The sequence below is a fragment of the Cetorhinus maximus genome, chromosome X (genome assembly GCF_964194155.1).
Source record: "Cetorhinus maximus chromosome X, sCetMax3.hap1.1, whole genome shotgun sequence".
NCBI lineage: Eukaryota > Metazoa > Chordata > Chondrichthyes > Lamniformes > Cetorhinidae > Cetorhinus > Cetorhinus maximus.
The window spans coordinates 13,806,495-13,830,296 of record NC_135917.1 but is presented as its reverse complement, the minus strand read 5'-3'; the positions used below and the strand labels follow the sequence as shown (position 1 = coordinate 13,830,296).

General features: G+C 52.7%; 1 long non-coding RNA gene across 1 annotated transcript in view; it reads right to left on the bottom strand.

Annotated features, from left to right (window-relative positions):
* The window catches only part of LOC144672652 (uncharacterized), a 56,437-nt gene continuing 32,635 nt past the window's right edge, over nt 1-23,802 (bottom strand). The window contains exon 3 of the long non-coding RNA XR_013574127.1: nt 1-1,085. This is a non-coding gene — a long non-coding RNA (uncharacterized LOC144672652). The remainder of the gene's footprint in view (nt 1,086-23,802) is intronic.

Here is a 23,802-nt window from a genome sequence, read left to right as displayed (position 1 = left end):
GAGATGATATAACAGAGAATCTGATGTACAGGGACACCCATAGAAAATTGGTAGAAGGAAATATTGAGGACATATTTGATATAGTCTATTACAGGAGCATGGCAGTGAATGGACAACCATTTAGTAATAGAAGTAACTTTTAATGCATTATCAATTCTGAGGGACTCCCAGTATTTAAGTTTTCCAAGCGTTCACTATGACCTATATATTTAATGACCAATGAACTCCCTACAAAACTAAGAACTGCTAATCTTATTCTAGCTCGAGTATGGGGTTTGGAAACTGCAAAACCAAAATGGAAATGTTCTGAAGAGAATTTGCAAATGAAGTGAGGAAACTGTCTGATGCAGGTGCATTATGTAATTGAGGAGTGTCATGACTGATCCCTGGGTGAAGTCCACCAATTAGTTAACTTCCCAGACGGGACCCCAATTTTGTTATGCTCCCGGATGAGGCGGAATGAGCTGAGTCCCCTTCTTTATTCAACCCCCTTGGTTGGTTGCAACAAGGTTAATTTAAAAGGGATCCCTTCCACCCTGCCTTCCCTTGTGGATACCCTTTCCCAGTCCAAATGTATTCATGTTTGAGAAGGAGCCCATTTAACCAGGCTTCCTTGAGTCAAAGGAAGAGTAAGTTTATTAGTTACTAAAAACCTGAGGAAAATAATAATAAACGTAACAGACATACACACAGATTAGAAATGAGAAGCTGAAGCCAAATAAAAGTTTTTTTATAAGATATACAAATCAGTCTTTGGCTTGTCTGTGAGGAGCAGATGGCAAAATGTTGCGGCCGTTAAGTTGGGTGATTCCGGTAAAGCTGACTTTGGCAGTTGAGCAGTTGGTTTGGAGACACTTGGTTCTGCAGGTTAGCTGAAGAAGCTGTCCTATTTCCTTTTTGATTGTGGCTTTGCTGACTTGCCTCCAGCAACAGAGTGAGAGAGACTTTTTGCTGCAAGCTGCAGGGATGCCTAGTTGGTCTTCTGCTGTCACTCTCACAGCACAATAGCACTCTTGCACACCAGCATGCTAGCATACATGGATCAGGTCTGCAGCTAGCTTTTTAACCCATTTCTTTTTGTATTCCTGGAAGGGAAAAAACAAACGTCTTTCACCCAGAGTACGTTTTCTTTCAACTCAGATCATTTCTGCGAGGCAGTCGGGAGATGGGAAAAAACACCAGAGAGGAGAGGCAGTCGTGAGACTGAAAGCAGCACGAGAGGAGAGGCAGTGGGCAGATTGAAAACAGCGCGAGAGGAGAGGCAGTGGGGAGATTGAAAACAACTCGAGAGGAGAGGCAGTCATGAGCCTGAAAACAGCGCAAGAGGAGAGGCAGTGGGGAGATTGAAAACATCGCGAGAGGAGAGGCAGTGGGGAGATTGAAAACAACTCGAGAGGAGAGGCAGTCATGAGCCTGAAAACAGCGCAAGAGGAGAGGCAGTGGGGAGATTGAAAACATCGCGAGAGGAGAGGCAGTCGGGAGATTGAAAATAGCGCAAGAGGAGAGGCAGTGGGGAGTTTGAAAACAGCATGAGAGGAGAGGCAGTCGTGGGATTGAAAACAGCGCGAGAGGAGAGGCAGTCGGGAGATTGAAAATAGCGCGATAGGAGAGACAGTCGGGAGATTGAAAACAGAGCGAGAGGAGAGGCTGTCGGGAGGTTGAAAACAGCGCAAGAGGAGAGGCAGTCGGGAGGTTGAAAACAGCGCAAGAGGAGAGGCAGTCGGGAGGTTGAAAACAGCGCAAGAGGAGAGGCAGTCGGGAGATTGAAAACAGCTCGAGGGGAGGGGCAGTCGGGAGATTGAAAACAGCGCGAGAGGAGAGACAGTCGGGAGATTGAAAACAGCGCGAGAGGAGAGTCAGTCGGGAGATTGAAAACAGCGCGAGAGGAGAGTCAGTCGGGAGATTGAAAACAGCGCGAGAGGAGAGGCAGTCGGAAGATTGAAAACAGCGCGAGAGGAGAGACAGTCGGGAGATTGAAAACAGCGTGAGAGGAGAATGAGTCGGGAGATTGAAAACAGCGCAAGAGGAGAGGCAGTCGGCAGATTGAAAACAGCGCGAGAGGAGAGGTGATTTGGAGATTGAAAATAGCGCGAGAGGAGAATCAGTCAAGAGATTGAAAACAGCGGAAGAGGAGAGACAGTCGGGAGATTGAAAACAGTGGAAGAGGAGAGACAGTCGGGAGATAGAAAACAACACGAGAGGAGAGACAGTCGGGAGATTGAAAACAGCGTGAGAGGAGAGACAGTCAGGAGATTGAAAACAGCGCGAGAGGAGAGACAGTCGGGAGATTGAAAACAGAGCGAGAGGAGAGTCAGTCGGGAGATTGAAACGGAGCGAGAGGAGAGTCAGTCGGGAAATTGAAAACAGCGCGAGAGGAGATTCAGTCGGGAGATTGAAAACACCGCGAGAGGAGAGGTGATTGGGAGATTGAAAACAGCGCGAGAGGAGAGTCAGTCGGGAGATGGAGATCAGCGCGAGAGGAGAGGCAGTCGGGAGATTGAAAACAGCGCGAGAGGAGAGGCAGTCGGGAGATTGAAAACAGCGCGAGAGGAGAATCAGTTGGGAGATTGAAAACAGCGCAAGAGGAGAGGCAGTCGGCAGATTGAAAACAGCGCGAGAGGAGAGGTGATTGGGAGATTGAAAATAGCGCGAGAGGAGAATCAGTCAGGGGATTGAAAACAGCGCGAGAGGAGAGACAGTCGGGAGATTGAAAACAGCGCGACAGGAAAGTCAGTCGGGAGATTGAAAACAGCGCGAGAGGAGAGTTGATTGGGAGATTGAAAACAGAGCGAGAAGAGAGACAGTCAGGAGATTGAAAACATCGCGAGAGGAGAGGCAGTCGGGAGATTGAAAATAGCGCAAGAGGAGAGGCAGTGGGGAGTTTGAAAACAGCATGAGAGGAGAGGCAGTCGGGGGATTGAAAACAGCGCGAGAGGAGAGGCAGTCGGGAGATTGAAAATAGCGCGATAGGAGAGACAGTCGGGAGATTGAAAACAGAGCGAGAGGAGAGGCTGTCGGGAGGTTGAAAACAGCGCAAGAGGAGAGGCAGTCGGGAGGTTGAAAACAGCGCAAGAGGAGAGGCAGTCGGGAGGTTGAAAACAGCGCGAGAGGAGAGGCAGTCGGGAGATTGAAAACAGCTCGAGGGGAGGGGCAGTCGGGAGATTGAAAACAGAGTGAGAGGAGAGTCAGTCGGTAGATTGAAAACAGCGCGAGAGGAGAGGTAGTCGGGAGATAGAAAACAGCGCGAGTGGAGAGGCAGTCGGGAGATTGAAAACAGCGCGAGAGGAGAGACAGTCGGGAGATTGAAAACAGCGCGAGAGGAGAGTCAGTCGGGAGATTGAAAACAGCGCGAGAGGAGAGTCAGTCGGGAGATTGAAAACAGCGCGAGAGGAGAGGCAGTCGGAAGATTGAAAACAGCGCGAGAGGAGAGACAGTCGGGAGATTGAAAACAGCGTGAGAGGAGAATGAGTCGGGAGATTGAAAACAGCGCAAGAGGAGAGGCAGTCGGCAGATTGAAAACAGCGCAAGAGGAGAGGTGATTTGGAGATTGAAAATAGCGCGAGAGGAGAATCAGTCAGGAGATTGAAAACAGCGCGAGAGGAGAGGCAGTGGGGAGATTGAAAACAGTGCGAGAGGAGACACAGTCGGAAAATTGAATACAGCGCGAGAGGAGTGGCAGTGGGGAGATTGAAAACAGCGTGAGAGGAGAGTCAGTTGGGAGATTGAAAACAGCGCGAGAGGAAAGTCAGTCGGGAGATTGAAAACAGCGCGAGAGGAGAGACACTCGGGAGATTGAAAACAGCACGAGAGGAGAGGTGATTGGGAGATTGAAAACAGCGCGAGAGGAGTGACAGTCGGGAGATGGAGAACAGCGCGAGAGGAGAGTCAGTCGGGAGATTGAAAACAGCGCGAGAGGAGTGACAGTCGGGAGATGGAGAACAGCGCGAGAGGAGAGGCAGTCGGGAGATTGAAAATAGCGCTAGAGGAGTGACAGTCGGGAGATGGAGAACAGCGCGAGAGGAGAGGCAGTCGGGACATTGAAAACAGCACGAGAGGAGAGGCAGTCGCGAGATTGAAAACAGCGCGAGAGGAGAATGAGTCGGGAGATTGAAAACAGCGCAAGAGGAGAGGCAGTCGGCAGATTGAAAACAGCGCGAGAGGAGAGGTGATTGGGAGATTGAAAATAGCGTGAGAGGAGAATCAGTCAGGAGATTGAAAACAGTGGAAGAGGAGAGACAGTCGGGAGATTGAAAACAGTGGAAGAGGAGAGACAGTCGGGAGATAGAAAACAGCGCGAGAGGAGAGTCAGTCGGGAGACTGAAAACAGCGCGAGAGGAGAGACAGTCGGGAGATTGAAAACAGCGTGAGAGGAGAGACAGTCAGGAGATTGAAAACAGCGCGAGAGGAGAGGCAGTCTGGAGATGGAAAACAGAGCGAGAGGAGAGGCAGTGGGGAGATTGAAAACAGTGCGAGAGGAGACACAGTCGGAAAATTGAATACAGCGCGAGAGGAGTGGCAGTGGGGAGATTGAAAACAGCGCGAGAGGAGAGTCAGTCGTTAGATTGTAAACAGCGCGAGAGGAGAGGCAGTCGGGAGATTGAAAACAGCGCGTGAGGAGAGTTAGTAGGGAGATTGAAAACAGCGCGAGAGGAGAGGCAGTCGGGTTATTGAAAACAGTGCGAGAGGAGAGACAGTCGGGAGATTGAAAACAGAGCGAGAGGAGAGTCAGTCGGGAGTTTGAAAACAGCGTGAGGGGAGAGGCAGTCGAGAGATTGAAAAAAGCGCGAGAGGAGAGGCAGTCGGGAGATTGAAAACAGCGCGTGAGGAGAGGCAGTCGGGAGATTAAAAATAGCGCGAGAGGAGAGACAGTCGGGATATTGAAAACAGCGCGAGAGGAGAGGCAGTCGGGAGATTGAAAACAGCGCGAGAGGAGAGGTGATTGGGAGATTGAAAATAGCGCGAGAGGAGAGGCAGTCAGGAGATTGAAAACAGCGGAAGAGGAGAGGCAGTCGGGAGATTGAAAACAGTGGAAGAGGAGAGACAGTCGGGAGATAGAAAACAGCGCGAGAGGAGAGTCAGTCGGGAGACTGAAAACAGCGCGAATGGAGAGGTGATTGGGAGATTGAAAATAGCGCGAGAGGAGAATCAGTCAGGAGATTGAAAACAGTGGAAGAGGAGAGACAGTCGGGAGATGGAGAACAGCGCGAGAGGAGAGGCAGTCGGGAGATTGAAAATAGCGCTAGAGGAGTGACAGTCGGGAGATGGAGAACAGCGCGAGAGGAGAGGCAGTCGGGACATTGAAAACAGCACGAGAGGAGAGGCAGTCGCGAGATTGAAAACAGCGCGAGAGGAGAATGAGTCGGGAGATTGAAAACAGCGCAAGAGGAGAGGCAGTCGGCAGATTGAAAACAGCGCGAGAGGAGAGGTGATTGGGAGATTGAAAATAGCGTGAGAGGAGAATCAGTCAGGAGATTGAAAACAGTGGAAGAGGAGAGACAGTCGGGAGATTGAAAACAGTGGAAGAGGAGAGACAGTCGGGAGATAGAAAACAGCGCGAGAGGAGAGTCAGTCGGGAGACTGAAAACAGCGCGAGAGGAGAGACAGTCAGGAGATTGAAAACAGCGTGAGAGGAGAGACAGTCAGGAGATTGAAAACAGCGCGAGAGGAGAGGCAGTCTGGAGATGGAAAACAGAGCGAGAGGAGAGGCAGTGGGGAGATTGAAAACAGTGCGAGAGGAGACACAGTCGGAAAATTGAATACAGCGCGAGAGGAGTGGCAGTGGGGAGATTGAAAACAGCGCGAGAGGAGAGTCAGTCGTTAGATTGTAAACAGCGCGAGAGGAGAGGCAGTCGGGAGATTGAAAACAGCGCGTGAGGAGAGTTAGTAGGGAGATTGAAAACAGCGCGAGAGGAGAGGCAGTCGGGTTATTGAAAACAGTGCGAGAGGAGAGACAGTCGGGAGATTGAAAACAGAGCGAGAGGAGAGTCAGTCGGGAGTTTGAAAACAGCGTGAGGGGAGAGGCAGTCGAGAGATTGAAAAAAGCGCGAGAGGAGAGGCAGTCGGGAGATTGAAAACAGCGCGTGAGGAGAGGCAGTCGGGAGATTAAAAATAGCGCGAGAGGAGAGACAGTCGGGAGATTGAAAACAGCGCGAGAGGAGAGGTGATTGGGAGATTGAAAATAGCGCGAGAGGAGAGGCAGTCAGGAGATTGAAAACAGCGGAAGAGGAGAGGCAGTCGGGAGATTGAAAACAGTGGAAGAGGAGAGACAGTCGGGAGATAGAAAACAGCGCGAGAGGAGAGTCAGTCGGGAGACTGAAAACAGCGGGAATGGAGAGGTGATTGGGAGATTGAAAATAGCGCGAGAGGAGAATCAGTCAGGAGATTGAAAACAGCGGAAGAGGAGAGGCAGTCGGGAGATTGAAAACAGTGGAAGAGGAGAGACAGTCGGGAGATAGAAAACAGCGCGAGAGGAGAGTCAGTCGGGAGACTGAAAACAGCGCGAATGGAGAGGTGACTGGGAGATTGAAAACAGGGCGAGAGGAGAGGCAGTCGGGAGATTGAAAACAGCGCGAGAGGAGAGGTGATTGGGAGATTGAAAATAGCGCGAGAGGAGAATCAGTCAGGAGATTGAAAACAGCGGAAGAGGAGAGGCAGTCGGGAGATTGAAAACAGTGGAAGAGGAGAGACAGTCGGGAGATAGAAAACAGCGCGAGAGGAGAGTCAGTCGGGAGACTGAAAACAGCGCGAATGGAGAGGTGACAGGGAGATTGAAAACAGGGCGAGAGGAGAGGCAGTCGGGAGATTGAAAACAGCACGAGAGGATAGGAGGTCGGGAGATTGAAAACAGCGCGAGAGGAGACACAGTCGGAAAATTGAAAAACCGCGAGAGGAGAGACAGTCGGGAGATTGAAAACAGCGCAAAAGGAGAGACAGTCGGGAGATTGAAAACAGCGCGAAAGGAGAGGCAGTCAGGAGATTGAAAACTGCACGAGAGGAGAGTCAGTCGGGAGATTGAAAACAGCGGAAGAGGAGAGGCACTCGGAGATTGAAAACAGCGCGAGAGGAGAGTCAGTCGGGAGATTGAAAACAGCGCGAGAGGAGAGGTGATTGGGAGATTGAAAACAGCGCGAGAGGAGAGGCAGTGGGGAGATTGAAAACAGTGGAAGAGTAGAGACAGTCGGGAGATAGAAAACAGCGCGAGAGGAGAGACAGTCGGGAGATTGAAAACAGCGTGAGAGGAGGGACAGTCAGGAGATTGAAAACAGCGCGAGAGGAGAGGCAGTGGGGAGATTGAAAACAGTGCGAGAGGAGACACAGTCGGAAAATTGAATACAGCGCGAGAGGAGTGGCAGTGGGGAGATTGAAAACAGCGCGAGAGGAGAGTCAGTCATTAGATTGTAAACAGCGCGAGAGGAGAGGCAGTCGGGAGATTGAAAACAGCGCATGAGGAGAGTCAGTAGGGAGATTGAAAACAGCGCGAGAGGAGAGGCAGTCGAGAGATTGAAAACAGCGCGAGAGGAGAGACAGTCGGGAGATTGAAAACAGCGCGAGAGGAGAGGCAGTCGGGAGATTGAAAACAGCGCGAGAGGAGAGGCAGTCGGGAGATTAAAAACAGCGCGAGAGGAGAGACAGTCGGGATATTGAAAACAGTGCGAGAGGAGAGGCAGTCGGGAGGTTGAAAACAGCGCGAGAGGAGAGGTGATTGGGAGATTGAAAATAGCGCGAAAGGAGAATCAGTCAGGAGATTGAAAACAGCGGAAGAGGCGAGACAGTCGGGAGATTGAAAACAGTGGAAGAGGAGAGACAGTCGGGAGATAGAAAACAGCGCGAGAGGAGAGTCAGTCGGGAGACTGAAAACAGCGCGAATGGAGAGGTGACTGGGAGATTGAAAACAGGGCGAGAGGAGAGGCAGTCGGGAGATTGAAAACAGCACGAGAGGATAGGAGGTCGGGAGATTGAAAACAGCGTGAGAGGAGACACAGTTGGAAAATTGAAAAACCGCGAGAGGAGAGACAGTCGGGAGATTGAAAACAGCGCGAAAGGAGAGACAGTCGGGAGATTGAAAACAGCGCGAAAGGACAGGCAGTCAGGAGATTGAAAACTCCACGAGAGGAGAGTCAGTCGGGAGATTGAAAACAACGGAAGAGGAGAGGCACTCGGAGATTGAAAACAGCGCGAGAGGAGAGTCAGTCGGGAGATTGAAAACAGCGCGAGAGGAGAGGCCGTCGGGAGATTGAAAACAGCGCGAGAGGAGAGACAGTCGGGAGATTGAAAACAGAGCGAGAGGAGAGTCAGTCGGGAGATTGAAAACGGAGCGAGAGGAGAGTCAGTCGGGAAATTGAAAACAGCGCGAGAGGAGATTCAGTCGGGAGATTGAAAACACCGCGAGAGGAGAGGTGATTGGGAGATTGAAAACAGCGCGAGAGGAGAGTCAGTCGGGAGATGGAGATCAGCGCGAGAGGAGAGGCAGTCGGGAGATTGAAAACAACGCGAGAGGAAAGGCAATCGGGACATTGAAAACAGCGCGAGAGGAGAGGCAGTCGGGAGATTGAAAACAGCGCGAGAGGAGAATCAGTCGGGAGATTGAAAACAGCGCAAGAGGAGAGGCAGTCGGGAGATTGAAAACAGCGCGAGAGGAGAATCAGTCGGGAGATTGAAAACAGCGCAAGAGGAGAGGCAGTCGGCAGATTGAAAACAGCGCGAGAGGAGAGGTGATTGGGAGATTGAAAATAGCGCGAGAGGAGAATCAGTCAGGGGATTGAAAACAGCGGAAGAGGAGATACAGTCGGGAGATTGAAAACAGCGGAAGAGGAGAGACAGTCGGGAGATTGAAAACAGCGCGAGAGGAGGGATGATTGGGAGATTGAAAACAGCGCGAGAGGAGAGACAGTCGGGAGATTGAAAACAGCGCGACAGGAAAGTCAGTCGGGAGATTGAAAACAGCGCGAGAGGAGAGGTGATTGGCAGATTGAAAACAGAGCGAGAAGAGAGACAGTCAGGAGATTGAAAACCGTGCGAGAGGAGAGGCAGTCGGGAGTTTGAAAACAGCACGAGAGGAGAGTCAGTCAGAATATTAAAAACAGCACGAGTGGAGATACAGTCGGTAGATTGAAAACAGAACGAGAGGAGAGACAGTCGGGAGATTGAAAACTGCGCGAGAGGAGAGGCAGTCAGGAGATTGAAAACAGCGCGAGAGGAGAGGCAGTCGGGAGATTGAAAACAGCGCGAGAGGAGAGGCATTCGGGATATTGAAAACAGCGCGAGAGGAGAGGCAGTCGGGAAATTGAAAACAGAGCGAGAGGAGAGTCAGTCGGGAGAATGAAAACAGCGCGAGAGGAGAGGCAGTCGGGAGATTGAAAACAGCGTGAGTCGAGAGGCAGTCAGGGGATTGAAAACAGCGCGAGAGGAGAGTCAGTCGGGAGATTGAAAACAGAGGGAAAGGAGAGGCAGTCGGGAGATTGAAAACAGCGCGAGAGGAGAATCTGTCTGGAGATTGAAAACAGCGCGTGAGGAGAGTCAGTCGGGCGATTGAAAACAGCGCGAGAGGAGAGGCAGTCGGGAGATTGAAAACAGCGCGAGAGGAGAGTCAGTCGGGAGATTGAAAACAGCGCGAGAGGAGAGTCAATCGGGAGATTGAAAACAGCGCGAGAGGAGAGACAGTCGGGGGATTGAAAACAGCGCGAGAGGAGAGGCAGTCGGGAGATTGAAAACAGCGCGAGAGGAGAGACAGTCGGGAGATTGAAAACAGAGCGAGAGGAGAGGCAGTCGGGGGATTGAAATCAGCGCGAGAGGAGAGTCAGTCGGGAGATTGAAAACAGCGCGAGAGGAGAGTCAGTCAGGAGATTGAAAACAGCGCGAGGGTAGAGGCTGTCAGGAGATTGAAAACAGCGCGAGAGGAGAGGCAGTCGGGAGATTGAAAACAGCACGACAGGAGAGGCAGTCGGGAGATTGAAAACAGCGCGAGAGGAGAATCTGTCTGGAGATTGAATACAGCGCATGAGGAGAGGCAGTCGGGAGATTGAAAACAGCGCGAGAGGAGAGCAAGTCGGGAGATTGAAAACAGCGCGAGAGGAGAGACAGTCGGGAGATTGAAAACAGCGCGAGAGGAGTGACAGTCGGGAGATTGAAAACAGCGCGAGAGGAGGGGCAGTCGCAAGATTGAAAACAGCGCGAGAGGAGAGTCAGTCGGGAGATTGAAAACAGCGCGAGAGGAGAGGCAGTCGGGAGATTGAAAACAGCGCGAGAGGAGAGACAGTCGGGAGATTGAAAACAGCGCGAGAGGAGAGACAGTCGGGAGATTGAAAACAGCGCGAGAGGAGAATCTGTCTGGAGATTGAAAACAGCGCGAGAGGAGAGACAGTCGGGAGATTGAAAACAGTGCGAGAGGAGAGAGAGTCGGGGGATTTAAAACAGAGTGAGAGGAGAGTTAGTCGGGAGATTGAAAACAGCGCGAGAGGAGAGTCAGTCGGGAGATTGAAAACAACGGAAGAGAAGAGGCACTCGGGAGATTGAAAACAGCGCGAGAGGAGAGTCAATCAGGAGATTGAAGCGCGAGGGGTGAGTCAATCGGGAGATTGAAAACAGCGCGAGAGGAGAAACAGTCGGGAGATTGTAAACAGCGCGAGAGGAGAGCAGTCGAAAGATTGAAAACAGCGCGAGAGGAGAGTCAGTCGGGAGATTGAAAACACCGTGAGTGGAGAGACTGTGGGGGGATTTAAAACAGTGCGAGAGGAGAGTCAGTCGGGAGATTGAAAACAGCGCGAGAGGAGAGAGAGTCGGGAGATTGAAAACAACGCGAGAGGAAAGGCAGTCGGGAGATTGAAAACAGCGCGAGAGGAGAGGCAGTCGGGAGATTGAAAACAGCGCGAGAGGAGAGACAGTCGGGAGATTGAAAACAGCGCGAGTGGAGAGTCAGTCGGGAGATTGAAAACAGCGCGAGAGGAGAATCGGTCGGGAGATTGAGAATAGCGCAAGTGGAGAGGCAGTCGGGGGATTGAAAACAGTGCGAGAGGAGAGTCAGTCGGGAGATTGAGAATAGCGCGAGTGGAGAGGCAGTCGGGGGATTGAAAACAGTGCGAGAGGAGAGTCAGTCGGGAGATTGAAAACAACGCCAGAGGAGAGACAGTCGGGACATTGAAAACAGCGCGAGAGGAGAGGCAGTCGGGAGATTGAAAACAGCGCGAGAGGAGAGGCAGTCAGGAGATTGAAAACAGCGTGAGAGGAGAGGCAGTCGGGGGATTGAAAACAGCGCGAGAGGAGAGACAGTCGGGCGATTGAAAACAGCGCGAGAGGAGAGATAGTCGGGAGATTGAAGACTTCGCAAGAGGAGAGGCAGTCGGGTGATTGAAAACAGCGCGAGAGGAGAGTCAGTAGGGAGATTGAAAACAACGCGAGAGGAGAGGCAGTCGGGGGATTGAAAACAGCGCGAGAGGAGAGTCAGTCGGGAGATTGAAAACAGCGCGAGAGGAGAGGCAGTCAGGAGATTGAAAACAGCGCGAGAGGAGAGTCAGTCGGGAGATTGAAAGCAGCGCGAGAGGAGAGTCAGTCAGGAGATTGAAAACAGCGCGAGGGGAGAGGCAGTCGGGAGACTGAAAACAGCGCGAGAGGAGAGGCAGTCGGGAGATTGAAAACAGAGCGAGAGGATGTCAGTCGGGAGATTGAAAACCGCGCGAGGGGAGAGGCAGTCGGGAGATTGAGAATAACGCGAGAGGAGAGGCAATCGACAGATTGAAAACAACGCCAGAGGAGAGACAGTCGGGAGATTGAAAACAGCGCGAGAGGACAGACAGTCGGGAGATTGAAAACAGCGCGAGAGGAGAGACAGTCGGGCGATTGCAAACAGCGCAAGAGGAGAGATAGTCGGGAGATTGAAGACTTCGCGAGAGGAGAGGCAGTCGGGTGATTGAAAACAGCGCGAGAGGAGAGTCAGTCGGGAGATTGAAAACAGAGCGAGAGGAGAGTCACTCGTGAGATTGAAAACAGCGCGAGAGGAGAGACAGTCGGGAGATTGAAAACAGAGCGAGAGGATGTCAGTCGGGAGATTGAAAACAGCGCGAGGGGAGAGGCAGTCGGGAGATTGAAAACAGCGCGAGTGGAGAGACAGTCGGGAGATTAAAAACAGTGCGAGAGGAGAGGCAGTCGGGAGATTGAAAACAGCGCGATAGGAGAGTCAGTCGGGAGATTGAAAACAGCGGAAGAGGAGAGGCAGTCGGGAGATTGGAAACAGCGCGAGTGGAGAGACAGTCGGGAGATTGAAAACAGCGCGAGGGGAGAGGCAGTCGGGAGACTGAAAACAGCGCGAGAGGAGAGGCAGTCGGGAGATTGAAAACAGAGCGAGAGGATGTCAGTCGGGAGATTGAAAACCGCGCGAGGGGAGAGGCAGTCGGGAGATTGAGAATAGCGCGAGAGGAGAGGCAATCGGGAGATTGAAAACAGTGCGAGAGGCGAGTCAGTCAGGAGATTGAAAACAACGCCAGAGGAGAGACAGTCGGGAGATTGAAAACAGCGCGACAGGAGAGGCAGTCGGGAGATTGAAAACAGCGCGAGAGGAGAGGCAGTTGGGAGATTGAAAACAGCACGAGAGGAGAATCTGTCTGGAGATTGAATACAGCGCATGAGGAGAGGCAGTCGGGAGATTGAGAATAGCGCGAGAGGAGAGGCAATTGAGAGATTGAAAACAACGCCAGAGGAGAGTCAGTCGGGAGATTGAATACAGTGCGAGGCGAGAGGCAGCCGGGAGATTGAAAACAGCGCGAGTGGAGAGACAGTCAGGAGATTGAATACAGTGTGAGAGGAAAGACAGTCGGGAGATTGAAAACAGCGCAAGAGGAGAGACAGTCGGGAGATTGAACAAAGCACGAGAGGAGAGGTGGTCGGGTGACTGAAAACAGCGCGAGAGGAGAGGCAGTCGGGAGTTTGAAAACAGTGTGAGAGGAGAGTCAGTCGGGAGATTGAAAACAGCGCGAGAGGAGAGGCAGTCGGGTGATTGAAAACAGCGCGAGAGGAGAGATAGTCGGGAGATTGAAGACTTCGCAAGAGGAGAGGCAGTCGGGTGATTGAAAACAGCGCGAGAGGAGAGTCAGTAGGGAGATTGAAAACAACGCGAGAGGAGAGGCAGTCGGGGGATTGAAAACAGCGCGAGAGGAGAGTCAGTCGGGAGATTGAAAACAGCGCGAGAGGAGAGGCAGTCAGGAGATTGAAAACAGCGCGAGAGGAGAGTCAGTCGGGAGATTGAAAGCAGCGCGAGAGGAGAGTCAGTCAGGAGATTGAAAACAGCGCGAGGGGAGAGGCAGTCGGGAGACTGAAAACAGCGCGAGAGGAGAGGAAGTCGGGAGATTGAAAACAGAGCGAGAGGATGTCAGTCGGGAGATTGAAAACCGCGCGAGGGGAGAGGCAGTCGGGAGATTGAGAATAACGCGAGAGGAGAGGCAATCGACAGATTGAAAACAACGCCAGAGGAGAGACAGTCGGGAGATTTAAAACAGAGTGAGAGGAGAGTTAGTCGGGAGATTGAAAACAGCACGAGAGGAGAATCTGTCTGGAGATTGAATACAGCGCATGAGGAGAGGCAGTCGGGAGATTGAAAACAGCGCGAGAGGAGAGGCAGTCGGGAGATTGAGAATAGCGCGAGAGGAGAGGCAATCGAGAGATTGAAAACAACGCCAGAGGAGAGACAGTCGGGAGATTGAAAACAGCGTGAGAGGAGAGGCAGTCGGGAGATTGAAAACAGCGCGAGAGGAGAGACAGTCGGGCGATTGAAAACAGCGCGAGAGGAGAGATAGTCGGGAGATTGAAGACTTCGCAAGAGGAGAGGCAGACAGGTGATTGAAAACAGCGCGAGAGGAGAGTCAGTAGGGAGATTGAAAACAACGCGAGAGGAGAGGCAGTCGGGGGATTGAAAACAGCGCGAGAGGAGAGTCAGTCGGGAGATTGAAAACAGCGCGAGAGGAGAGGCAGTCAGGAGATTGAAAACAGCGCGAGAGGAGAGTCAGTCGGGAGATTGAAAACAGCGCGAGAGGAGAGACAGTCGGGCGATTGCAAACAGCGCAAGAGGAGAGATAGTCGGGAGATTGAAGACTTCGCGAGAGGAGAGGCAGTCGGGTGATTGAAAACAGCGCGAGAGGAGAGTCAGTCGGGAGATTGAAAACAGAGCGAGAGGAGAGTCACTCGTGAGATTGAAAACAGCGCGAGAGGAGAGACAGTCGGGAGATTGAAAACAGAGCGAGAGGATGTCAGTCGGGAGATTGAAAACAGCGCGAGGGGAGAGGCAGTCGGGAGATTGAAAACAGCGCGAGTGGAGAGACAGTCGGGAGATTAAAAACAGTGCGAGAGGAGAGGCAGTCGGGAGATTGAAAACAGCGCGAGAGGAGAGTCAGTCGGGAGATTGAAAACAGCGGAAGAGGAGAGGCAGTCGGGAGATTGGAAACAGCGCGAGTGGAGAGACAGTCGGGAGATTGAAAACAGCGCGAGGGGAGAGGCAGTCGGGAGACTGAAAACAGCGCGAGAGGAGAGGCAGTCGGGAGATTGAAAACAGAGCGAGAGGATGTCAGTCGGGAGATTGAAAACCGCGCGAGGGGAGAGGCAGTCGGGAGATTGAGAACAGCGCGAGAGGAGAGGCAATCGGGAGATTGAAAACAACGCCAGAGGAGAGACAGTCGGGAGATTGAAAACAGCGCGAGAGGAGAATCAGTCGGGAGATTGAGAATAGCGCGAGTGGAGAGGCAGTCGGGGGATTGAAAACAGTGCGAGAGGCGAGTCAGTCAGGAGATTGAAAACAACGCCAGAGGAGAGACAGTCGGGAGATTGAAAACAGCGCGACAGGAGAGGCAGTCGGGAGATTGAAAACAGCGCGAGAGGAGAGGCAGTTGGGAGATTGAAAACAGCACGAGAGGAGAATCTGTCTGGAGATTGAATACAGCGCATGAGGAGAGGCAGTCGGGAGATTGAAAACAGCGCGAGAGGAGAGGCAGTCGGGAGATTGAGAATAGCGCGAGAGGAGAGGCAATTGAGAGATTGAAAACAACGCCAGAGGAGAGTCAGTCGGGAGATTGAATACAGTGCGAGGCGAGAGGCAGCCGGGAGATTGAAAACAGCGCGAGTGGAGAGACAGTCAGGAGATTGAATACAGTGTGAGAGGAAAGACAGTCGGGAGATTGAAAACAGCGCAAGAGGAGAGACAGTCGGGAGATTGAACAAAGCACGAGAGGAGAGGTGGTCGGGTGACTGAAAACAGCGCGAGAGGAGAGGCAGTCGGGAGTTTGAAAACAGTGTGAGAGGAGAGTCAGTCGGGAGATTGAAAACAGCGCGAGAGGAGAGGCAGTCGGGTGATTGAAAACAGCGCGAGAGGAAAGACAGTCGGGGGATTGAAAACAGCGCGAGAGGAGAGGCAGTCGGGAGATTGAAAACAGCGCGAGAGGAGAGACAGTCGGGAGATTGAAAACAGAGCGAGAGGAGAGGCATTCGGTGGATTGAAATCAGCGCGAGAGGAGAGTCAGTCGGGAGATTGAAAACAGCGCGAGAGGAGAGTCAGTCAGGAGATTGAAAACAGAGCGAGAGGAGAGACAGTTGGGAGATTGAAAACAGACTGAGGAGAGGCAGTCAGGATATTGTAAACAGCGTGAGAGGAGAGTCAGTCGGGAGATTGAAAACGGAGCGAGAGGAGAGTCAGTCGGGAGATTGAAAACAGCGCGAGAGGAGAGGCAGTCGGGAGATTGAACACAGCGCGAGTGGAGAGTCAGTCGGGAGATTGAAAACACCGTGAGTGGAGAGATTGTGGGGGGATTTAAAACAGTGCGAGAGGAGAGTCATTCGGGAGATTGAAAACAGCACGAGAGGAGAGACAGTCGGGAGATAGAAAACAGCGCGAGGGGAGAGTCAGTCGGGAGACTGAAAACAGCGCGAATGGAGAGGTGACTGGGAGATTGAAAACAGGGCGAGAGGAGAGGCAGTCGGGAGATTGAAAACAGCACGAGAGGATAGGAGGTCGGGAGATTGAAAACAGCGTGAGAGGAGACACAGTTGGAAAATTGAAAAACCGCGAGAGGAGAGACAGTCGGGAGATTGAAAACAGCGCGAAAGGAGAGACAGTCGGGAGATTGAAAACAGCGCGAAAGGACAGGCAGTCAGGAGATTGAAAACTCCACGAGAGGAGAGTCAGTCGGGAGATTGAAAACAACGGAAGAGGAGAGGCACTCGGAGATTGAAAACAGCGCGAGAGGAGAGTCAGTCGGGAGATTGAAAACAGCGCGAGAGGAGAGGCCGTCGGGAGATTGAAAACAGCGCGAGAGGAGAGACAGTCGGGAGATTGAAAACAGAGCGAGAGGAGAGTCAGTCGGGAGATTGAAAACGGAGCGAGAGGAGAGTCAGTCGGGAAATTGAAAACAGCGCGAGAGGAGATTCAGTCGGGAGATTGAAAACACCGCGAGAGGAGAGGTGATTGGGAGATTGAAAACAGCGCGAGAGGAGAGTCAGTCGGGAGATGGAGATCAGCGCGAGAGGAGAGGCAGTCGGGAGATTGAAAACAACGCGAGAGGAAAGGCAATCGGGACATTGAAAACAGCGCGAGAGGAGAGGCAGTCGGGAGATTGAAAACAGCGCGAGAGGAGAATCAGTCGGGAGATTGAAAACAGCACGAGAGGAGAGACAGTCGGGAGATAGAAAACAGCGCGAGGGGAGAGTCAGTCGGGAGACTGAAAACAGCGCGAATGGAGAGGTGACTGGGAGATTGAAAACAGGGCGAGAGGAGAGGCAGTCGGGAGATTGAAAACAGCACGAGAGGATAGGAGGTCGGGAGATTGAAAACAGCGTGAGAGGAGACACAGTTGGAAAATTGAAAAACCGCGAGAGGAGAGACAGTCGGGAGATTGAAAACAGCGCGAAAGGAGAGACAGTCGGGAGATTGAAAACAGCGCGAAAGGACAGGCAGTCAGGAGATTGAAAACTCCACGAGAGGAGAGTCAGTCGGGAGATTGAAAACAACGGAAGAGGAGAGGCACTCGGAGATTGAAAACAGCGCGAGAGGAGAGTCAGTCGGGAGATTGAAAACAGCGCGAGAGGAGAGGCCGTCGGGAGATTGAAAACAGCGCGAGAGGAGAGACAGTCGGGAGATTGAAAACAGAGCGAGAGGAGAGTCAGTCGGGAGATTGAAAACGGAGCGAGAGGAGAGTCAGTCGGGAAATTGAAAACAGCGCGAGAGGAGATTCAGTCGGGAGATTGAAAACACCGCGAGAGGAGAGGTGATTGGGAGATTGAAAACAGCGCGAGAGGAGAGTCAGTCGGGAGATGGAGATCAGCGCGAGAGGAGAGGCAGTCGGGAGATTGAAAACAACGCGAGAGGAAAGGCAATCGGGACATTGAAAACAGCGCGAGAGGAGAGGCAGTCGGGAGATTGAAAACAGCGCGAGAGGAGAATCAGTCGGGAGATTGAAAACAGCGCAAGAGGAGAGGCAGTCGGGAGATTGAAAACAGCGCGAGAGGAGAATCAGTCGGGAGATTGAAAACAGCGCAAGAGGAGAGGCAGTCGGCAGATTGAAAACAGCGCGAGAGGAGAGGTGATTGGGAGATTGAAAATAGCGCGAGAGGAGAATCAGTCAGGGGATTGAAAACAGCGGAAGAGGAGATACAGTCGGGAGATTGAAAACAGCAGAAGAGGAGAGACAGTCGGGAGATTGAAAACAGCGCGAGAGGAGGGATGATTGGGAGATTGAAAACAGCGCGAGAGGAGAGACAGTCGGGAGATTGAAAACAGCGCGACAGGAAAGTCAGTCGGGAGATTGAAAACAGCGCGAGAGGAGAGGTGATTGGCAGATTGAAAACAGAGCGAGAAGAGAGACAGTCAGGAGATTGAAAACAGTGCGAGAGGAGAGGCAGTCGGGAGTTTGAAAACAGCACGAGAGGAGAGTCAGTCAGAATATTAAAAACAGCACGAGTGGAGATACAGTCGGTAGATTGAAAACAGAACGAGAGGAGAGGCAGTCAGGATATTGTAAACAGCGTGAGAGGAGAGTCAGTCGGGAGATTGAAAACGGAGCGAGAGGAGAGGCAGTCGGGAGATTGAAAACAGCGCGAGAGGAGAGTCAGTCGGGAGATTGAAAACAGAGGGAAAGGAGAGGCAGTCGGGAGATTGAAAACAGCGCGAGAGGAGAATCTGTCTGGAGATTGAAAACAGCGCGTGAGGAGAGTCAGTCGGGCGATTGAAAACAGCGCGAGAGGAGAGGCAGTCGGGAGATTGAAAACAGCGCGAGAGGAGAGTCAGTCGGGAGATTGAAAACAGCGCGAGAGGAGAGTCAATCGGGAGATTGAAAACAGCGCGAGAGGAGAGACAGTCGGGGGATTGAAAACAGCGCGAGAGGAGAGGCAGTCGGGAGATTGAAAACAGCGCGAGAGGAGAGACAGTCGGGAGATTGAAAACAGAGCGAGAGGAGAGGCAGTCGGGGGATTGAAATCAGCGCGAGAGGAGAGTCAGTCGGGAGATTGAAAACAGCGCGAGAGGAGAGTCAGTCAGGAGATTGAAAACAGCGCGAGGGTAGAGGCTGTCAGGAGATTGAAAACAGCGCGAGAGGAGAGGCAGTCGGGAGATTGAAAACAGCACGACAGGAGAGGCAGTCGGGAGATTGAAAACAGCGCGAGAGGAGAATCTGTCTGGAGATTGAATACAGCGCATGAGGAGAGGCAGTCGGGAGATTGAAAACAGCGCGAGAGGAGAGCAAGTCGGGAGATTGAAAACAGCGCGAGAGGAGAGACAGTCGGGAGATTGAAAACAGCGCGAGAGGAGTGACAGTCGGGAGATTGAAAACAGCGCGAGAGGAGAGGCAGTCGCAAGATTGAAAACAGCGCGAGAGGAGAGTCAGTCGGGAGATTGAAAACAGCGCGAGAGGAGAGGCAGTCGGGAGATTGAAAACAGCGCGAGAGGAGAGACAGTCGGGAGATTGAAAACAGCGCGAGAGGAGAGACAGTCAGGAGATTGAAAACAGCGCGAGAGGAGAATCTGTCTGGAGATTGAAAACACCGTGAGTGGAGAGACTGTGGGGGGATTTAAAACAGTGCGAGAGGAGAGTCAGTCGGGAGATTGAAAACAGCGCGAGAGGAGAGAGAGTCGGGAGATTGAAAACAACGCGAGAGGAAAGGCAGTCGGGAGATTGAAAACAGCGCGAGAGGAGAGGCAGTCGGGAGATTGAAAACAGCGCGAGAGGAGAGACAGTCGGGAGATTGAAAACAGCGCGAGTGGAGAGTCAGTCGGGAGATTGAAAACAGCGCGAGAGGAGAATCGGTCGGGAGATTGAGAATAGCGCAAGTGGAGAGGCAGTCGGGGGATTGAAAACAGTGCGAGAGGAGAGTCAGTCGGGAGATTGAGAATAGCGCGAGTGGAGAGGCAGTCGGGGGATTGAAAACAGTGCGAGAGGACAGTCAGTCGGGAGATTGAAAACAACGCCAGAGGAGAGACAGTCGGGACATTGAAAACAGCGCGAGAGGAGAGGCAGTCGGGAGATTGAAAACAGCGCGAGAGGAGAGGCAGTCAGGAGATTGAAAACAGCGCGAGAGGAGAATCTGTCTGGAGATTGAATACAGCGCATGAGGAGAGGCAGTCGGGAGATTGAAAACAGCGCGAGAGGAGAGGCAGTCGGGAGATTGAGAATAGCGCGAGAGGAGAGGCAATCGAGAGATTGAAAACAACGCCAGAGGAGAGACAGTCGGGAGATTGAAAACAGCGTGAGAGGAGAGGCAGTCGGGAGATTGAAAACAGCGCGAGAGGAGAGACAGTCGGGCGATTGAAAACAGCGCGAGAGGAGAGATAGTCGGGAGATTGAAGACTTCGCAAGAGGAGAGGCAGTCGGGTGATTGAAAACAGCGCGAGAGGAGAGTCAGTAGGGAGATTGAAAACAACGCGAGAGGAGAGGCAGTCGGGGGATTGAAAACAGCGCGAGAGGAGAGTCAGTCGGGAGATTGAAAACAGCGCGAGAGGAGAGGCAGTCAGGAGATTGAAAACAGCGCGAGAGGAGAGTCAGTCGGGAGATTGAAAGCAGCGCGAGAGGAGAGTCAGTCAGGAGATTGAAAACAGCGCGAGGGGAGAGGCAGTCGGGAGACTGAAAACAGCGCGAGAGGAGAGGCAGTCGGGAGATTGAAAACAGAGCGAGAGGATGTCAGTCGGGAGATTGAAAACCGCGCGAGGGGAGAGGCAGTCGGGAGATTGAGAATAACGCGAGAGGAGAGGCAATCGACAGATTGAAAACAACGCCAGAGGAGAGACAGTCGGGAGATTGAAGACTTCGCGAGAGGAGAGGCAGTCGGGTGATTGAAAACAGCGCGAGAGGAGAGTCAGTCGGGAGATTGAAAAGAACGCGAGAGGAGAGGCAGTCGGGGGATTGAAAACAGCGCGAGAGGAGAGTCACTCGTGAGATTGAAAACAGCGTGAGAGGAGAGACAGTCGGGAGATTGAAAACAGCGCGAGAGGAGAATCAGTCGGGAGATTGAGAATAGCGCGAGTGGAGAGGCAGTCGGGGGATTGAAAACAGTGCGAGAGGCGAGTCAGTCAGGAGATTGAAAACAACGCCAGAGGAGAGACAGTCGGGAGATTGAAAACAGCGCGACAGGAGTGTCAGTCGGGAGATTGAAAACAGCGCGAGAGGAGAGGCAGTCGGGAGATTGAAAACAGTGCGAGAGGAGAGACAGTCGGGGGATTGAAACAGAGCGAGAGGAGAGTCAGTCGGGTGATTGAAAACAGCGCGAGGCAACAGGCAGTCGGGAGATTGGAAACAGCGCGAGAGGAGAGGCAGTCGGGAGATTGAAAGCGCGAGAGGAGATACAGTCGGGAGATTGAAAACAGTGCGAGACGAGAGACAGTCGGGAGATTGAAAACCGCGCGAGAGGAGAGACAGTCGGGAGATTGAACAAAGTGCAAGAGGAGAGGCAGCCGGAAGATTTAAAACAGCGCGAGAGGAGAGGCAGTCGGGAGATTGAAAACAGAGCGAGAGGAGAGTCAGTCGGGAGATTGAAAACAGCGCGAGGGGAGAGGCAGTCGGGAGATTGAAAACAGCGCGAGAGGAGAGGCAGTTGTGCAATTGAAAACAGCGCGAGAGGAGAGACAGTCGGGAGATTGAAAACAGCGCGAGAGGAGAGACAGTCGGGAGATTGAAAACAGAGCGAGAGGAGAGGCAGTCGGGGGATTGAAAACAGCGCGAGAGGAGAGTCAGTCGGGAGATTGAAAGCAGCGCGAGAGGAGAGACAGTCGGGAGATTGAAAACAGCGCGAGAGGAGAGACAGTCGGGAGATTGAAAACAGCGCAAGAGAAGAGACAGTCGGGAGATTGAACAAAGCGCGAGAGGAGAGGTGGTCGGGTGATTGAAAACAGCGCGAGACGAGAGGCAGTCGGGAGTTTGAAAACAGCGTGAGAGGAGAGTCAGTTGGGAGATTGAAAACTGCGCGAGAGGAGAGACAGTCGGGAGATTGAAAACAGAGCGAGAGGAGAGTCAGTCGTGAGATTGAAAACAGCGTGAGGGGTGAGGCAGTCGGGAGATTGAAAACAGCGCGAGAGGAGAGTCAGTCGGGAGATTGAAAACAACGCGAGAGGAGAGACAGTCGGGAGATTGAAAACAGCGTGAGAGGAGAGTTAGTCGGGAGATTGAAAACAGCGCGAGAGGAGAGACAGTCGGGAGATTGAAAACAGAGCGAGAGGAGAGTCAGTCGTGAGATTGAAAACAGCGCGAGGGGTGAGGCAGTCGGGAGATTGAAAACAGCGCAAGAGGAGAGGCAGTCGGGAGATTGAAAACAGCGCGAGAGGAGAGTCAGTCGGGGGATTGAAAACAGCGCGAGAGGAGAGGCAGTCGGGAGATTGAAAACAGCGCGAGAGGAGAGACAGTCGGGAGATTGAAAACAGAGCGAGAGGAGAGGCATTCGGTGGATTGAAATCAGCGCGAGAGGAGAGTCAGTCGGGAGATTGAAAACAGCGCGAGAGGAGAGTCAGTCAGGAGATTGAAAACAGCGCCAGGGGAGAGGCAGTCGGGAGCTTGAAAACAGTGCGAGAGGAGAGATAGTCGGGAGATTGAAAACAGAGCGAGAGGAGAGGCAGTCGGGATATTGAAAACAGCGCGAGAGGAGAGGCAGTCGGGAGATTGAAAACAGCGCGAGAGGAGAGACAGTCGGGAGATTGAAAACGGAGCGAGAGGAGAGTCAGTCGGGAGATTGAAAACAGCGCGAGAGGAGAGGCAGTCGGGAGATTGAACACAGCGCGAGTGGAGAGTCAGACGGGAGATTGAAAACACCGTGAGTGGAGAGACTGTGGGGGGATTTAAAACAGTGCGAGAGGAGAGTCAGTCGGGAGATTGAAAACAGCACGAGTGGAGAGACAGTTGGGAGATTGAAAACAACGCGAGAGGAGAGGCAGTCGGGAGATTGAAAACAGTGCGAGAGGAGAGGCAGTCGGGAGATTGAAAACAGCGCGAGAGGAGAGACAGTCAGGAGATTGAAAACAGCGCGAGTGGAGAGTCAGTCCGGAGATTGAAAACAGCGCGAGAGGAGAATCAGTCGGGAGATTGAGAATAGCGCGAGTGGAGAGGCAGTCGGGGGATTGAAAACAGTGCGAGAGGCGAGTCAGTCAGGAGATTGAAAACAACGCCAGAGGAGAGACAGTCGGGAGATTGAAAACAGCGTGACAGGAGAGGCAGTCGGGAGATTGAAAACAGCGCGAGAGGAGAGGCAGTTGGGAGATTGATAACAGCACGAGAGGAGAATCTGTCTGGAGATTGAATACAGCGCATGAGGAGAGGCAGTCGGGAGATTGAAAACAGCGCGAGAGGAGAGGCAGTCGGGAGATTGAGAATAGCGCGAGAGGAGAGGCAATTGAGAGATTGAAAACAACGCCAGAGGAGAGACAGTCGGGAGATTGAAAACAGCGCGAGAGGAGAGGCAGTCGGGAGACTGAAAACAGCGCGAGAGGAGAGACAGTCGGGCGATTGAAAACAGCGCAAGAGGAGAGATAGTCGGGAGATTGAAAACAGGGCGAGAGGAGAGGCAGTCGGGTGATTGAAAACAGCGCGAGAGGAGAGTCAGTCGGGAGATTGAAAACAACGCAAGAGGAGAGGCAGTCGGGGGATTGAAAACAGCGCGAGAGGAGAGTCACTCGTGAGATTGAAAACAGCGCGAGAGGAGAGACAGTCGGGAGATTGAAAACAGAGCGAGAGGATGTCAGTCGGGAGATTGAAAACAGCGCGAGGGGAGAGGCAGTCGGGAGATTGAAAACAGCGCGAGTGGAGAGACAGTCGGGAGATTGAAAACAGTGCGAGAGGAGAGGCAGTCGGGAGATTGAAAACAGTGCGAGAGGAGAGTCAGTCGGGACATTGAAAACAGCGGAAGAGGAGAGGCAGTCAGGAGATTGAAAACAGCGCGAGAGGAGAGTCAGTCGGGAGATTGAAAACAGAGCGAGAGAAGAGACAGTCGGGAGATTGAAAACAGCGGAAGAGGAGAGGTAGTTGGGAGATTGAAAACAGCGCGAGAGGAGAGTCAGTCGGGAGATTTAAAACAGCGCGAGAGGACAGGCAGTCGGGAGATTGAAACCAGCGCGAGAGGAGAGTCAGTCGGGAGATTGAAAACAGCGCGAGAGGAGAGGCAGTCGGGAGATTGAAAACAGCGCGAGAGGAGAGACAGTCGGGAGATTAAAACCAGAGCGAGAGGAGAGTCAGTCGGGAGATTGAAAACAGCGCGAGGGGAGAGGCAGTCTGGAGATTGAAAACAGCGCGAGAGGAGAGTCAGTCGGGCGATTGAAAACAGCGCGAGAGGAGAGGCAGTCGAGAGATTGAAAACAGCGCGAGA